Source organism: Heterocephalus glaber, unplaced genomic scaffold, assembly GCF_053883595.1.
Source record: "Heterocephalus glaber isolate CG9 unplaced genomic scaffold, H.glaber_assembly_v1.0 deba00001497, whole genome shotgun sequence".
Lineage (NCBI taxonomy): Eukaryota > Metazoa > Chordata > Mammalia > Rodentia > Bathyergidae > Heterocephalus > Heterocephalus glaber.
The window spans coordinates 37,495,923-37,512,902 of NW_028258320.1; the positions used below are offsets into that span (position 1 = coordinate 37,495,923).

General features: G+C 39.4%; 1 long non-coding RNA gene across 1 annotated transcript in view; it reads right to left on the minus strand.

Moving 5' to 3' along the window:
- Positions 1 to 4,259: 4,259 nt before the first annotated feature.
- Positions 4,260 to 16,980, minus strand: part of LOC101715300 (uncharacterized) — a 49,688-nt gene continuing 36,967 nt past the window's right edge. The window contains exon 4 of the long non-coding RNA XR_015440356.1: positions 4,260 to 10,564. This is a non-coding gene — a long non-coding RNA (uncharacterized LOC101715300). The remainder of the gene's footprint in view (positions 10,565 to 16,980) is intronic.

Here is a 16,980-nt window from a genome sequence, read left to right on the forward strand (position 1 = left end):
GACTGATTCCACAATGAAGAGGCTGTTCACCCTCTGACAAGTTACTTAACCTCTCTCTTCCTCCATTCTTAATCTATAAAACAGGAGAATAATAGCCCGTACCTTCTGGCTTTGCTATGTGTGTCAAATGACATCATTGATGTTAGTGTTTAAAAGACTACCTGGAATGTTGTTGTTGTTTTATTACTGTTACTATCCTACAGTAGTGGTTTAGCACAATGCCTGAGGAACAGTAGGTGCTAATATATACTACTGATTTATTTTTCAAATGACCATGCAAGATGAACACCCACCTTGGGAGGGACTGATCCAAGAACCAATGAGAAGACAAAGACAATAGGATCTGGCCACACACTATGAGGAACTGAGCAGGGCAGAGTTAGTACAAAAGGTCTTGATGGATTCTTCCACTCCTAAGGCCAGCAGACAGTTGAAGAGTGTCATGTAGAAAAATGAAGCTGTAGTCAGCTTCCTGGGCCTTGGAGGGATTTTTAATTAGTTTTACACTTTTTAGAGCATCTTTTCTGATCATGAAAATAATTTACTGTGAGGAAAATTTTATTTGTTTCTCAAACAAACTTATGGACTTGAGCTCAAGGAAGGATCACCCTATGTGACTGATGAGGAGCAGCTGAGGTTCAGAAAGGTTAGGTGACTTGCCTAAGGACACACAGCTTATGAGGAGCAGACCTTGACTCAAGCTTTTGGCTCCACAATCTCTTCCTCTTTTCTCTCCTCTCCAGAGACATACTTCAGTTTTAGGTTTCTCAGCAGTTTTTTCTAAACAGCTTTAAGAGGGAGCAATTTTATCAATTCAGTTATATAAATAATGACTTAGGATGGGACTTTTATTTTCCCTAAATCCTCTATTTCATGTCAAATAGATTTATTCTGTAGATACAAGAAGTCATAATGTAAAAGTGAACAAAAATATTCCCACAAAAGGAGTCTTCAAAGCATGCCTGGGTGTGACTGTTAGAAAAAAGGACAGCAACAGTATATAATGCTTAATGAAATGTATAAAGGACAGAACTGGGCTTTTACTTGAAAACCAATCTTCATTTTGCTGCCAAATAAAATAAAACAAGCACGAAACAGGCACAAACCACTGGTGCATGTGTTTCCCAAAAGACTTGGACATAACGTAGAACCAGGAATTTATACATTGCTTTTTAAAAAGACACAGGAATACATACCTTCTATGTAGACATGACTTTTAGTTTTCTTTTCCATGGTGGGGTTACATTTGCAAAGGACCATTATCAATTCATCCCCTGTTCTCCTGGAGACCTGCACACAATAGACCCATTTTCCACAGCTTCACCCCCACTGTGCCCTGAATGAGTGGCTTGGGTGGTCATGTTTGCACACTTGAGAGCCCCCACTTGCCCCACACTATGGCTTGTGCTGAATAAGGTAATCTGGCTCCCAGGGGAACCCTAAGTTAGTTAAGCTAACCAGATCCCTTCTTTTAAGAACTTTCAATCACAGAGAAGGGGACTCAGTTGCTATAAATTCTTGAATAGAGAGAAAAATGGAAAGCAAGACTAAATATTGGGCCATGCCCCAAATGGGTGCTCAAAGAAAAAATGTAGACCCAGAAGGAAGCTCCCTGCCTCCATCCCAGGCTCCTAGGGCAGAGAAGCTCAGCCAGTCCCAGCACCTGGAAGGAAACTCCCCCGCCACCATCCCAAGCTCCTAAGGCAGAGAAGCTGAGACGGTCCCAGCACCCAGAAGGAAGCTCCCCCCTGCCATCCCAAGCTCCTAGGGCAGAGAAGGTGAGCCGCGTGGGTGCCAGAAGCACCCCCCCACCTCTGTGGAAATGAGAAGACACATAAACAAGCCTCAAAAACAGACTTCCAGATCACCTACAGCAACCCCAAAGGGAAACGAGATGGAGCAATCTGATACTCAACCCCCTAGACTCTCTGAACTGGCAACAAAAGAGGATCTGGGAAAAATGAAATCAGAAATAATTACTCAGATAACAGCAAAGATTTTGCTCATGGTGCAAGACATGATTAATAAATCTAGAGAGGACACAGATAAAAAAATAGAGGATCTGAGGAACATGATGGAATCCCAACATAGGAAACAAATGGAATCCATAAAACAGATACAAACAGATTTCCAAGAGATTAAAAACTCCATCGAAAGTCTGCACAGCAGGATGAACCAATGTGAGGACAGAATTTCACATATAGAAGATAAGATTACAATTAGTGAGGAGGAAAAGTAAAATTGCTTTAAAATTGTAAGGGAACATGAAAAATCAATCCAGCAGCTGCTAGACAAAGCAAAGAAGAATAACATAAGACTGATTGGAGTCAATGAAGAAAGAGGAGAGAGTGCAGATGACATAAAAAAACTGTTCACAGAAGTGATGGCAGAAAACTTCCCAAGCAGGGGAAAAGAATTTGACATACACATAAGTGAGGCATATAGGACTCCAGCTAGCCTTAATCAAAAAAAAAATCTACACATAGGCATATAATAGTTAGGATTCCAGAAATCCAACAGAAGAAGAAAATTCTACAAGCAGTGAGAAAAAAGAAACAAATCACATACAAAGGAAAGCCCATCAGAATCACAGCAGACTTCTCAATGCAAACATTCAAGGCAAGAAGAGCTTGGAGTGATGTATTTCAAGCCCTAAAGGAAAAGAGCCTCCAACCCAGATTGATGTACCCTGCAAAACTATCTTTCAAAATGGATGGAGAAATAAGATACTTTCATGATAAAGAGCACCTCAGGAACTTCATGAATATCAAACCAGCACTCCAAAAAATTTTAGACGATACGCTAGGAAAAGACAAGGAGGATCACAACCCCAGGAAACCCAGCAGAATGAATCCATTGGGCGTGACAAACTAAACAAAAAGGGGGAGAATCCAACAAAAAGAAAAATTCATGACAAGGCTTTTAAAACTTTTAACTTTGTCTCCCTAATGAGTGTATAATTCAATGTTGTTATTGTACTGATTAGTAGTTTCTGATTCTAGAGTTGCACACCATTCCTTGTGCTATACTGGCTATTTATCGTCTTATGTCTACTTTTTAATTGGGTTGTCTATTAATGAGCTCTAAGAATTCTTTATATATTCTGCTCATAGGTTATATGCATTGTAAATATGGTCTGTTTAAGGACTACTTTTAATTTCAATGATGTCATTTAAAGTTCTACATTTTGATGGAATCCCATTTATCAAATTTTTCTTTTATACATCATATTTTTTGTATCCTAGGTAGTTCTTGTCAATCTGAATTCATAAATATTTTCCCTTATAATTTCTTCTTAAAATTTTATACTTTTAGGCTTTCTTATTTAGGTTCATAGATCCCTTCAAGTTATTTTCATGTATGGAAAAAAAGGGTTGAGGTTAATTTTTTATATACGGATACCAGGTGTTCTAGTGCCATTTGCTGAAAACACTATCTCTTCCTCTGGTCTTGAATTGAGTTTATATTCTATAAAATGCTAATGTTAAATAATCTTTCAAAACTCAGTGGACCATATATGTGTGGTTCTGTTTCTAGACTCTCTGTTTTATTCTAATGATCTGTATGTCTTTCCTTACACCAACACTGCCTTGATTACTGTAGCTTTAGAAGAAGTCTTAAAATTAGGTACTAAACATCTTCCAACACTATTTTTTTTTGTTTTGTTTTTGTTTTTGTTTTTAACTCTTCTAGGTCCTTTGTACTCCTACATAACTGTTAAACTTCAATATCCAATTCTTCATTTATAGCAAGTATACATGGACCTGAATTTTTATACATACCTTGTGTTTTCTAATCCTGCTAAATTCAAGTACAAGTTCTAGGGGCTCCTAGAGATTTCTTAGTATTTTCTCTGTAGATGATCATTTCATCTACATATAAAGATTTTGCTTCTGCCGTGCCAATCATATCCTAGTTGTGTCATTTTATTGCCAGACTATTTTGGTGGGGACTAGGTTTCAAAGTTTAATGGACAGATAAAGAGTAAGCATATCTGCCCTTGTTCCCCACCTTAAGGAGAAAACACTATGTCTTCTCCATTCATATAAGACATTCTCGCTGGAAGTATGGAGTATATGTCTTTAATCTGTTGAGAAGTTTCTGTTCTATTTCTAGTCTCCTGATAGCTTTTACTATGAACAGCTGTAGAATTTAGTCCAATACTTTTTCTCCAACTAGTGACAGGATCATATGGCTTTTTCCTTTCCTCTGTCAAAATGATGACTTTTGGGGGTGGATCTTCCAATTCTGAACCAACACTGCCATCCCTATAACAAAACCACTTTCTACATCCTGCCAGATCTCACTTCTAGGAGTTTGTTTTGTTAAACAAATTTCTATCTATGTTCATACTTTTTTCTTCTATTATCTTTATCCAGTTTTAGGATTAGCACAATGTTGAGTTCCTAAAATGAGGGGAGAAGTGTTCCTTCTTTTTTCTGCTTTAATTGATATAATTTATCAGTTAAAATGTTTATGAGCCTGCTGTTGTCATATAGGTAGGTTTTCAAGCTAGGAATATACTTTCTTTAATAGGTGGTATTTAAATTTTATATTTCCTCCAGAGTTAGTTTCATCAATTTGTCTTCCAAGGTACTTCTTAGAAGTTGTCTAATTTATTTCAAAAAAGATTTTTGTAACATGCTTTCTCTATCCTTTTAAATTCTGTAAAATCTGTGGTAATGTCTCCTAGATCTTAATATTGTAATTTAAAAAATGTATAACATATTGTGTAACAGGAAGAAAAGGTCTAAAAGAGCAGGGGAATTGGGAGGGGTAGGGGAAGGGAAAAAAGGGAAAGGAAAAAATATGAGAAGAGGAAAAAAATGGATACAAGGTCTTTGCAAATAGGGAAGGGTGGAGGGGGTGAAGGGAGCACAGGGGAAGGGGAAAAAAAATAAGAACCAAGAGACTCATGTAATGGTACAAGATTCCAATGATGAATGTAACTATTTTATACCTAAAATGTACCAATAAAGTTAATGGGGGGGAAAAAAAAGGAAAAAAGTAAGGAAAGAAAGAAAAATGGAATAGGTCACAAAGCTTGTCATACTAAAATACTTTAGACTAGTAATTTATAAATAGCAGAAAGTTATTGATCACAGGTTAGAGGCTGGAAGGTCCAAGGTGCTGGCAGATTCAATACATAGGGAAGACTCTACTAGGAAGATGGTATCTTTTTGCAGGCCAGAAGAGCAAAGCAGATGTCCTCAACCCTTAATCACTTCTTATTATGCACACTCTGTAGGGATTGGGTCCAGGACCACAATGTGGATACCAAAAAATTTAGAATGTTTAATTTTAAGTACCTTATATAAAATGGCATAATATTTGCATGTAACTTACACACATTCTCTCATGTAACTTTAAATAATCTCTAGATTACTTATAATATATAATACAATGTAAATGCTATGTAAATAGTTATACTGTTTTGTTTAGGGAATAATGATAAGAAAAAGTCCATATATGCTCATGACAGGCATGCAAGTATTTTCTATGTATGGCTTATTAAATCTGCAAATGTGAGACCCCTGGATGCAGAGGGTCAAGCGTACATCATATCAGCAATCAGGTTTCAAAATATAAATTTGTGTGTAGAGATTCTGACCATAGCAGAGGGTAAGGAAAGCATGAGAAGATATGAGAAATACCACATAGGTCCTGGAAAATAGAAGGGATAGTTTCCAAACCTCATATTATTTCCAAACTCCAGACTATGAGGCCTGGCTAGATTTCTTGCCCTGAGATGCCTGAGACATTCCTGTGTCTTGGAGAAAGGCGGCACTCTATCTGTTGGGTAATTGTTCATGAAATACCCCTCCTTTCATGGTCTACTCTGAATGGGTTTTTTGTTCCTTAAGTCCAAAGATACTTTGATAGCTGACCTACAGATTGATGGCTCATTTCAGCAATGAAGCAAGGGTTCTTCAGTGAGGTTCTTGGAGATCTCATTACTCTCACAAGTTATATGTCATTTTTAATGCGTGTGTCAGTGCCCACTCTGTTTATTCTGGGGAGAGTGTTCATTTTCAACCAACACTTCTATCTATGTCCCCTTACTCCTGCCAAAGTGGAGAATCTTTGCTTTAAAGGAAGCTGAAGATTCTCTGCCCCAATTCACTGCTCATCACTGTGAGTCATGATAAGCTGGGTGGAGAGTTCATCTAGTAAGAAAAAGGCAAATGTTCTCTATGGGAGTCCTGGCTCTTCGGAGGATTGTAAGTTTGTGGTCCTTGCTTTTCTTGGTAAGAGAGGGTTCACAATAGCTCAATAGCTGGAACTGTTAACACGAGGCTGTTTCCTGCCTAGGAGAAGGTAGCACGCTGTTTGAGGAGGAAGTCCTCCCAGTAACATGGGTCTGACCTTTGCTGTCAGGACCAGGGTTAATGTCTCAGGAGCTAATCAAGTGCTGCTTTGGCAGGCTTCCTTATCTGACCCTTCTTGGTGGTGATGTTTTAGCAGGAGAATTTGGAATCAGTATCCCACTTCATATAACCCTGACTCAACAGAATAGTTTAACAATTTTTAAATACATTAACCTTTGTGATCACACAACTATATATACAGTAGCAAAATCTCAGATGGAAGATTAAGGTTTCAAGAGACAACTTTTGACCTTAGTTGATTTAAAAATAAATCTAGGTGATTGTATTTTCTATTTTAGCTTCATAATTTGGGAACATAATTCCATGACTGAAATAAGCCTTTTGGTCTCTTTCTGACATATAATTAAAATATTAGTACAAAACATTCACTGAGTACTTATTTTACACTAAGTAACTAGTGTATTACATCGATTACTTCATTTGATTCCCCAACTACCTTCATGACATTGAGTATGTTATTATCCTCATTTATAGATTAAGAAGTGAAACTTTGGTGGAATGCTTCTTACTGGAAATTGTAATGACTAAATTATCATCAGTTTACATCATGCCACAATAGGAAACGTGTGGTCAAAATGTCAATGAAATCCCAGTACTCTGGGAGGCTGAAGCAGGAGGATCATTAAGTTTGGGCCAACCTGGAAAATTTAGTAACTTGTGGAAACACTGACTCAAAATAAAAAAGGTCTGGGGATAAAGATTAGTGTGGAGGCACTGGGCTTAATCCTTGGTACAGCATCAAACAAAGTAAAACAGAAACAAAGGTGGATACCTTCCTCTTATCACCGCAGTGACAAGTCCTCTTTATGAATGCACACACATAACCCCATAGGACAAAAACACCAGAGGTTAGGCTTTTACATTTTAGATTTGTAGGGACCCATAATCACATACTTTCTGAACTGTGTACAGAAGAAAATCTGTATTTGTTGCTCCCTATTGAGCCAGTAAATGGAAGAACTTAAAGTTTCAATAACCCCCTTTCATATTCTCAATGTCCTACTCACTAAATAGTAGAATTATGGGTTAAAAACAAGCAGGAAGCCAATCATGGTGGCACATGCCTAAAATCCCAGCATTGGGTGGCTGAGGCAAGAGGATCACTGCAAGTTGGAAGCCAGGCTGGACAACATAGCGACACCCTGTCTCAAAAAACCAAAAAACCAAAACAAAAACAGACAATATCAACAACAACAACAAAAAATCCAAATAGGGACCAATATACCATTGCAAATATATTTTTTACTAGCTAAATATTAAATAAAACAAATGTCGTTTAGTTATTTAACATAAAAATAGAGAGGTTCTATTTCAGGTTAAAGTGCAGTCCTTTAAATGAAATGGACTTAGCTACATAAAATACACCAATGTCTTAACATTCTTTCATCTCACTAAGAACTGGTGAAACTTTGTCATAAAATAAATTTTGTGGACCACTGCTTTGGGGGTTTGTGTAAGTTTATAGTTAAATAGAAATTTTACTTTTTAAAAAAATGTTATTGTGTTGAACTAATTTGTGTGCAATTTGCCTAACTTTTGAACTCTCTGGGTTCTGCTCTGACACACTGCTTAGAAGCAAATAAATTGGGAACACTAACTCATTGCCAGACATTGCTATCTAAGACATATTTATTCAGCCCAATGTCAAGGACATCAAAATAGACAATTTTAGCTCTTTATCTATGTGCGGTTCATGCAACTCTTGGTTATCCAGCATAAAATGTTAATTTCAATCTTCAATAAATAACTAGACTCAGAGATATTAACCCCTGCAATTAATGTCTATTCCAACTAACCATTTGCCTTTGGATATAGCTGGAGAAGAATTTCAGCTATCTCGGACTCATGAGGTCCCAACTCCAGCTGGGATTTCAAATCATGTTTTCAGCACACAAAGAACACTTGATAAAGTTGGAGAGAAATATTTTTAAAAACTATGTCACCAGGCAGCTTGGGAGTAATTTAACAGAACTATCCTACAGGGTATGAATTTAACCTTTGATCTCTGAAATGAAGGTCAGCAAATTTGTTTTTACTTTACGTATCTTATAATCAATTCAATGTCTGGGTAAATCAGTTTCTAAAGAAGAGGCTGTGTTTGCAGATAAGTGATACTTTTGTCCTGCGGTTTTTAGCTATTTAACCCTCTCTTCTCTGAATTAAATTATTTTGTGAACTGGAGAAGAATCCAAAAATTTATAGTGCAACATTTTAGGAGGAGAAAATGCCACATGCTTGCATTCTTCAATCTAATATTTTAGTTATTTTTTTCCTTCTAACAAATAAATACATGAAAAGATGCTGCTTTTTTGTCTGTCACTTCACCTGAAGCCTTCTTGCTAGTCTGTACTGTAATCTGCAGTTAGCCAAGAATAACCCATGAGCTGAATCTAACCCACTGGCTGTTTTTGCAAATAAAGTTTTATTGGAACACAACAATGTTTTCCATTTAGGTTCTATCTCTGGGTGCTTTTGTGCTGTAAAAGACTGAGTAGTTGCAACAGAGCACTTGGCCTACAAAACCTAACTTTTTCTATCAGACTCTACAGAAAATTTTTGCCTGTTTCTGCAGAAAATCAAAGAGGCTTGAAGAGGTAAAACTGTACAAAACATTCCATTATACTTATATCTAGACATCCTTCAAGTCCCTCCTGTACCCACAGACAGGTTTTGCAAGATTGGATTATGGGGGCTTATAACTGACTTGCTGTTAGGAGGGAGGGTCTGGTCAGAAGAGGAAGATCACTGTGGGTGTGACCAGAAGCTCCTGCCTTGACACCTTCTGCTTCCTGTCCACCATGCTGTGAGCAGATTTTCCTACACCATACCCCTCTGCCATGCTGTCCTGCTTTGGAGCCAGCCAACTATGGACTGAAACATGCAGCAAAAGAAACCTCTACTTTCAGTTGTAGATGTTGGGTATTTTGTCCCAGCAATGAGGGAAGTAATGAGGACACACCCTTAAGCTAGACATAGCAATGATTTAGGGGTAAAGGGTAGTGAACCCTGGTTTTAGCCTAGATATTAACTTGTAGAAACAGAATCTTAGAATAATATCAAGTGGATAAAAAGAAAAATAGTTTGGAATGTGCTGTAATGAGATAAAGAAATAATAACTAAATGTACTTCTCTGATTCTCTAGCAGCCTATCTAATAAAAATATGCCACAAACATATGAACTTCGAATCCTCAGCTTATGTCAGCCATTTGGGAATGTGAGTTCCTTCTCTGCAGCAGATGTGTGGCCCAAAGTTCATCATGAGTGCACTGCAGAGAGAGCACAGCATGTGTTGTTCTGCAGGGGACCAGCACTGGCCTGGCAATGGAATAACTAATTCAGTTAAAGGACATAGGCAAACAGTGGGGGTAGGGAGTTAGAACTGAAAAAAAAAAGAAGAACAAATTTAACCCTTTCTGGATAGAAATTTACTTCTTAAATAATGATGATTCTCTTTAAGAAATGCCTATATTATTTAAACCAAAAGAGTGGAATGCAGGGAGTACCAGTCCTTGCCAGTCATCCTGCATGGACAGCTGCCAGGAGGCTGATATGCAAAGGCCATCATTGCATGCATGGTTATTTCAGTCGCAGACGTTCGTCATCCCTTGAAATTGTTCCATGCCAAGGATTTAAAATTCCAGCCTCTTTGCTTGCTTGCTTCAGAAGTCAAGTGCATGGGCTGATGAGGGTGGTCATCTTCAGCTTTTCTCTGCAACTCCTCCTGGGTCTGGATTTTTCTTAGAAGAAATGCAAAGGCTCACCTCATGGCTTGTATATTGCCACATTTTCTGTTTTCTTTAGAATACTGCTTTAGCATCTTCACATTCTTCCTCTGTACTGCCTCTTTCCATTTTTCTAACAAACAGGCTTCAGTCTCACTCACCATAGAAATATGAAACATTAAAAAAGTAAGAATCTCCTTTCTTCAACTTCACTGTTATCTCTCGCCACTTTCTATTTATCTTCTTTTCGTTATCTATTAGTAAGAGTAGGGCTAGATTATGCACTGGTAACAAACAGCTCTTAGATTTTAGTGGTTTTTCAAAGAGTTTATTTTCTTATGCCTGCAATGGCAATGGAAGATCTCCTTGACAGTAGGTATCATCTATTCAGTGACTTAGCAATCAAGGGCCTTTGATGTTTTGGCTTTTCCACAAGACTTTCTCCTTTACCACTGTGTGTGTGGGAGAGAGAGAGAGAGAGAGAGAGAGAGAGAGAGAGAGAAATTGGAATCAGCACTGCTCAGTCACTGCTTCAGTCCAGAAAAATGACCATCTTCACATTTCATCAAAGAAATGCCACATGCCTCCTCCTCAAGTGCAAGAGCATTGAGTACCATGTTCTGTGTGACTAGAAGAGGAGCAGAACCATATAGGGGTGAATAGAAAAATTCTTTCCACAGATCCCCAACATTTGCAAGGAAGTACTACTGCTTTATCGCTATGTACTCACCCCCACTCCCATCTTCTAAAATCTGGCTTTTGTCACCATGACTATATTTATGTTACCTTTTTTTTTTTTAATCTTTTTCTTACAATAATCTCCTAGCTTCTATGTAACCATATTATTTCCTTTTTAAAAATGGTTTCTTTGTAGAGCTTGACACCTTTCTGAATTCTCTTCTTGGTTTGTGCTATGGTTTAAGTAAGTGTCTGCTGAAGGCATATAGGCTAAAGTCTTGGTCCCTAGCCCTTGGCTCTACTGAGAGGTGGTACAACCTTTAGGACTACCCTAGTGGGACATCTTTAGGTTACTGATAGGGGTGCCCTCAAAGGGGACTGTGGAAAAGAGGGGGAGTTGTGGGACCCAAGACCCTTCTTCCTTTTGTGTTTTACTTCCTGGTTGCCAGGTAAGTGGTTTTGCTCTACTGTGTACTCCCTGCCATAGTGTGCTGCCTCACCACAGGCCCTAAAGCAACAGTGCTAATTGATGAAACCTCCAAAACTGGGGGTCAAAATGTGTGCTAGTTTGCAGACAGCGTTTGAAGCATTGTTTAGCTTTCCTTCTTTTATACCTGGTTCTACCTGTCTTCACTAGTTTCTTTTCCTCTTTCTTGCTAATGAGTCCTGGTACCTCGGACTTTTCTATGCATTCTCTATGTCTTCTTTCTTTAGTGTCAGCCTTTGTCTTAGTCACTTTTCTCATTGCTGGGACTAAATGCTTAATAACCACAACTTTAAGCAGGGGAGGTTTATTTCGACTTACGGTTTTTAGCGGATACTGCCCGTAGTTGGCTCCAGGGCAGAAAAAGCATGGTGGAAGAACCTGCTGTAGAGGAAAGCTGCTCATGTCATGGTACCCAGGAAACAGAGAGAAGGGAGGAGCTGAGGAGGGAGATGTCCCCTTCCAGAGCATGCCCCAGTGACCTGCCTCTCCCAGTGAGACTCTGCCTCCTAACAGGCCAGCTATAAAGCTCCCATAATCCAATAACCTTCCAAACATATGAGGCTTTGGGGGCCATTTTAGAACCACACCAGATCAGCCTTCAGCTCTGAGCATGTAACTCCCTTACTAACCAATCAATCCCCCCATCCATCACTTTCTTCAGATCTAGAATTATACTTTCTTTCACTTTGATTATACTTGTGCTTTTTAACTGACATAAATTCATAGTCTGAAAGCCAGATCTTCTTCTGATCTAACAATTTTAGTGGAACTGTATCAGCACAGCATACTGAGGATACAAACAATTGAATACCTCAACTCAAGTAGGCTAAAAAAATAAATTTACTATCTCAAGTAATGGGAGGCTGAGATGCTTCTCTGGGCTTTGCTTTTCTGTGTGTCTTGATTCTGGCTGCAAATTTATCCTTCTCAGCCACAGATTCCTTTCTCTATTTACAAAACTCCTACCCATTCTTGGAAACATCTTAATCATAGCTAACATTTATTGGCTGTTGTTCCATGTCAACACTGTTTTAATACTGAGAATATTCCATTGATTTTGCAAAATCTATGAGAGGTTGAGTATCTTTTATCTGAAATGGTTAGGACCAGAAGGGTTTTGGAATTTTTTATTAATTTTGGAAAATTTGCAATCTATAATGAGTTGTCTTGTGGATGAGACCCAATTCTAAACATGAAATTCATTTATGAATTATATAGAACTTAAGCACTTAAACTGAAGATAATTTGGTACAATATATTTAGTTTGCCTGTGTTTTGACTACAATGCATCACATGAATACAGGGGTGGAATTATTCACCTGTTACATCAGATTTTAGAGCATTTCAGATTCAGATTTTTCAAATTAGATATGCTTAATCTGGATTTCCATTTTTAGGACAAGGAAACTGAGGCTAAGTATGTTGCTGATGATGACATGGCCAGTGGCTTATAAAGCCAGGACCCACCACCTGATGGTTTGATTCCTGTGTGCAACATCTCCTGCCTAAAGCCTTTCCTGATCCCATTTCCCTTTTCTCCACTCCCTTCTCTAACTGCCAACCCCACCCTAATTGATGGCAATTTTCCCTCCTTTGTAACCATATATAGAAACGTTTTCTTTGACACTTTCTTATGCTTTCTCTCATACACTGTATAGGTCTTGTTCAAAGGAAGAGACAATTCAAATTTATTGAACAGTCACTATGATTCTTAGAATCACTATGCTACTGTGTTTCTTTCCTCTCTTGCCCCTGTTAGGTCATGGATTAGGGAGCATATATGCATCTTTATCTTTTTTGTATTCTTGGTGATATCCTTCATAGCAGGCACAGTGGTTGGAGTTGGCAAGCTAGTTCCTGAGAATCTTGCATGGGTGGGAAAATGGAAGGCATGAGATGTAAAGAATACTGGACTTTTGGAGATACACAGACCTGGACTTGAATCTTAGTTCTTCCGTGTACCTAGCTGGATGAATAGGGATCCATTATTTAACCAATCCATTGTAAGTTAAATTGAGTTCCCTCAAAACTCATATGCTGAGGTTCTAACCCCCAGTCACTCAGAATGTGACTGTGTTTCAAGATAAGACCTAAAAAGAGATCGTTAAGTTTAAGTGATGTGCCAGGTGTGGTGGCACACATCTATAATCCTAGTACCTGGAAGGCTGAAACAGGAAGATTGCCATGAGTTCAAGGCCATTTTGTGCTATATAATGAGCTCAAGGCCAGTCTGAACTACATAGAAAGACCTTGTCTCAAAAAAGAAAACAAAACAAAGAACAAAACAAAACAAAAAACCAAAACAACAACAACAACAACATCAATAACAACAACAATGGAAAAGTTTAAATGAAATTATTAAAGTAGGCCATAATGCAATACTCGTCTACTTGTGAGAAGAGATTAGGACACAGATGTGTATATACAAAAGAAAGATGATGTGAAAACACCATGAGATGCCAGATATCTGTAAGCCAAAGCTCAGAGAGCATTGAGGAAAGAACCCCACCCTTGCTAACTCCTTGACCTTTGACTTCCAGATTCCAGAACTGTGAAAAAAACAAATCTTTGTTGTTTATGCCACCTAGCCTATTGTACTTCATTATGGGAGCTCCTGGAAATTAATACATGCTCTGAGACTCAGTCACCTCATCTGTAAAATGGATTTGCCAGATGATTTTGTGGTATAAACTTCTTAGCAGAGTTCCAGCTACTCCCTTGTACAGAAATCAGCTAGTGACAATTTCCTTCTTCCTGTCTGTCATCCTCAGGTGACCTTTGGACACAAGAGTGTCAGAGTTGGTAGAGGCTTAGGGCTGAAACCCTAAATAAATAAGTAAAGCTGGTAAATAAGCAAGCTGAGATGAGCTTAAAGCTGTCAGAAGCTACTATGGGCAGATTGCAAGATCAAGCACTGGGCAGACATAAATTGTGTGGGATCCAGGGAGACAGCTGTGCCTATATCAGCAGAGAACAGAAAGCCCATCTTAAATGGGATGAAGCAAAGAGTGGGATGCATTTGGCTTGTTAACAAACAGCTCAGGGAGGGAAAGACAAGCTCAAAAGATGTTGTTTTTCTCTTAGATGGGTGGGTTCCTTCTACTGTAATTCTGTTCTACAATGGACTCCATGTTTGTGGTTGGGAGAGGCCTGCAGTACTCCTGAGACTCTGATTTCCTTTCAAAGCTTAGGAGGGAAAAGTTCATACTTCTTTTCATCACTCAAGTGGGACCTGAGACTCTCTTTCCTGGAGTTTCATTAGCTCCCTTTGACTCACATACACATGTCTACACCTACCTGTTAGCCAGGAATCTGCTGACTTGCTTGACTGAGGCCTAGATCACAGGGCCCTCTACTGAACCTGAACCACCAGAGTATCAAGGGAGGACACTCGAGCAATTCCCAGGAGAATGGTGATGAGATTGCTGCTCTGAACAGATGGACACCCATCCATGTAGACAAACATAAAGCCAAGATATCTCTCTCTTCCTTCATGCCTCCTTCTACTGCTCCCTCTTCCTCCCACCTCTTAAAGTAGTCTTCTGACTCAGTAAATTTTGGTGGTTACCTAACTCAAGTCTTTGGTGATGTCATCTTTGGCCTTGCATGTGTTTATTCTTCCAGAAGAATGGGCCAGGCCTCTTATGGAGAATAATAAGCCGTTCTTCCACCCAGTTATTCCTTTTTTGGGGTACAGGGGCTAAACAGTTCTGGAACCTATGTCCCTGCATTTCCCAGGCTAAGACTCAGACAGATTCAATTCTAGGTGTCATTTGTAATGTGTGACACACCAAAGGGACAGAATAATAATAGTAGTTTATATGAAGGGTATACTTTCTATATGTCAGGTACTGAGACAAGTACTGTACATTACCCCACTCTCATGCGACTCTATGCAACTCCAAGAGCACCCTCGTTCTATGAATGCAGAAACTGAGGCGCAGAGAGTAAGCAAGTTGCCTGATGTTTCACAGGCAGGAAGTGACAAAGCCAAAATTCCAAACCAGATTTCCCTGATTCCAAACCCCTACTCTTTGACACTCAGCCCCACCATGTTGCTTCCACAGTGAGCCAGGTTGGACAGCGATCTGCAATTAATTAGCAAAGCAGCTTTCCAGCAAATCCCAGAAATAGCCCAATGTATAAAAGGGGAGGAGGAAAGTCATCTTAAAAGAGAAAGCTTTTTCCTCCCCCAGCTGGTTGAGGGGGAACAGTTTGCCACAGGCTGCTGAGGGCAAGGAAGGGGCAAAGTGTGCCCTGAATGTTCATTCTCCCAATTGTTTGTCTATGACATTGAGCTCACACTCCAGGGAAAATGCAGAGCCTGAGTTGAAATGTCATCCAAAGCCATTCATCCAGGGATTTAAAAGATGCTTTTGTTGGAGGAAATCTCTTTACTTCCTTCACTTTCCCTGGGCTTAAGTTTGCCTGGTAAAATAAGGGATGGCCAGTTAAGTTTGAATTTCAGATAAATAAGTAATGTTTCTGTATATTATGTCCCCTGCAGTATGTGGGACATACTTATACCAAAACATTTTTATCGTTTTGTCTGAATTTCAAACTCAGTTGGGCACCCTGTATTTTTATTTGCTAAATCCGACAACCCTGCCTAGACTTCAAGAGACCTGTTCCCTTCTGTTGTGCTATCCAACCAGAATCGTCAGGTTATTTCATTCTTGTGAAGGAAAGAATGTCAGGATACATTCTGGAAGCTGCGTGGTTATGGTTACTCTATCTCGTTTCTTTAAGCAAACTTTTTAAAAAACGATGGGGATTTTGTAAATGATCATAGCAATGATAATAATAATCCTTGCAGGATCTGGGAACTATCTTGAGTGTTTAGGATGAATCCGCTTTCCACTAAAGTTTCTGGAAACTTGTCTGAACAATTTGTATTTAATAAAGAGCAGCAAGCATTGTCGCCACAGCATCTTGTGAGAGCATCCCACAGAGGAAGTGGGAGATGGCCCTGACCTCCCTGGAGTGGAGGTGCCTCCCTGGGGTTAGGGCAAATTCCACACTCTGCAGGACCAATTTACAGTGGAGCATTGGGTGCAGGGGAAGGAGAAGGAAGAGCCAGGAATTGAAGAGAGAAAGAGGAAGGGAGAGGGAGGAGGCTTGGGTGCAGATACAACATCATTTCCCCATTGCAGTGCTCCCTGTTTCCCTCTTATTTATACATCTGAAAGCACATTCCTGGCATTGAGACTCTCCTACTTGGCCTCTTCTCTTTGCTTGGCTCCTGGCACAATGCACTTGGCCATCAGTTGTAGAAGTGGGCCTTTGCAGGGAGTGCCCATGGAACCAGCAGCAGGGCAGCTGTCAGAGGAGCGAGCCTCTTCAAAATGGAAGACACCCTGGGAGGGCAAGTATTTGCCAAGAAGCTAAGTGTCTCCATGTTTGCAGGTGTTTAGTATATGTTTGTGGGTGTGGACAGCAGTGAATACAAGGACCTATTGTGTCCTGCACTCTGAAACTGGCTGAGGGCCTGATAGCCAGGGAGGGTCATGCTTCACTCAACACACTTTTATTGAGCTTCTAAATTCAACACCCAGGGCTCAGCATGCAGGAAATATATAGATAAGGCTGATCCCTGCTTTCAAAGGCCTTAAACTCTAATTGGAGATAAGGCCACAAGGCTATAACAAAGCAGGTAGAACATGGGAAGTGTCCTCCAAGGGGTAAGAGGCAAAATTTTTAAGA